We start from the raw sequence: 1,548 nt of genomic DNA, 5'->3' as shown, positions 1-1,548 counted from the left end.
ACGATTTTCTAATGAAGAGAGAAGTGTCAATCAAGAATACCAAGAGTTTTGGCCTGAGCAACCGGTAAAATGGAGTTGCCATCTACTGGGATTGAAAATCTCTGGGTTGATAGATTTGTAGGGGAAGGTAAAAAGTTCAGTATGGACATAGTAAGTTTGAGATGTCTATTAGTCATCCAAATGGAGATGTCAAGCAGGCATTTTCTGAACTGGAGAGAGACTTTGGTAATAATCAGCATGACAGAGGTATTAAAATCCGTGGTTCTGGATGAGATCACCCAGGGAGTGAATACAAATGGAGAAGACCAAGGACTGCACCCTGGAACACTCCAGTATGAAGAGAAAGAAGGAAAGCCCAGCAAAGGAAACTGAAAACAATTGACCAGAGAGGTGGAAGGAAAATTAAGAAAGGAAGAACATATATCTAAAAGAGGAGATGGTGAGTGGCTGAGTCAAATGATTCTAAATCTGCTCATGGAAACAGGAGTTTTAAAAAGGTACATGGAAAAAATGGATCAGCACCCACTTTGGTCCTTATAAATCAAGGAAGAACTTTAAAGTGTGCATATATATATGCAACTTAACTCCATGTCATCATTTAAAGGCCACAAAGTTGCACATGTACACAGAGAAAGCAAGCTGCAAGCTCTGGGGCTGAAAGCACAGTTCCCATTGGTCTTACTGTAAATTTTGACCTCAATTGTTGAGACAGTGTCTATCTCATAACCTCTACCTTAAATAAGCTATATTGGTAAAGGCCATTTGCTGCACCAAGTTCATGTGTTTCCTGTTGCAGATAAAACTGTAGAATATGTTTCAAATGTTTACATGTTTATTTAGATTCACACTTCACAAAATTGGTGAAGGTATTTCTGTCAAAAAAAATTCAGTTGACTCTATCTGTCAACTATTTCTTTTTTTTTTATTTCAGCATATTATGGTGTACATGTCAACTATTTCTTGTCATAGGTGTGGAGATTGGTAATTAATATCCTCTGCCATGTTAAAAAAAGAATCATATGTCAGAAAAGGAGTAAGTCAGCAGATATGCCACCTGAAAGTCTTGTCTGAGGAGGAAGAGGAAAGCACAGCCTCTGAGCATGAGAGCTCACATTTTCTCTCTACCAGGTGCTGAAGAAAGCAAAACAGGTAAGTTATGGGTCTATCAAATCCTGAGGTGGGTGGGGCCGCTTTATTAGGTTAAGCTGAGTATCTGGTTGGCACGGGAAAAATACAGCTGTGCTTAAACCTGAGTAATAAAAAGAGAATAGTGGAGTTGGATATATAGAGTCCCACTTGGTTTATAGAAAGCCAAGAAGAGATCTTTTGTGTGTAAGACAAAAACTTCAGAAATGTCCTTTACACTTGCTGATGGTTATATAAAAAGTTTTGGAAAACCATTGAAGTGTTTGTGATGTTTGCACATCAATGAACTTCTGAATCATAGGGTTTATAAGGGAAGTAAAATAGGAACTATAATAGGAAATATAATACAATATGTAATATGATAGGAAATTTTAGGTGAGTCCTCTTCAAAATAAAACTATC

Source organism: Propithecus coquereli, unplaced genomic scaffold, assembly GCF_000956105.1.
Source record: "Propithecus coquereli isolate 6110/MARCELLA unplaced genomic scaffold, Pcoq_1.0 Scaffold157, whole genome shotgun sequence".
NCBI lineage: Eukaryota > Metazoa > Chordata > Mammalia > Primates > Indriidae > Propithecus > Propithecus coquereli.
This window is presented reverse-complemented; position numbering follows the sequence as displayed.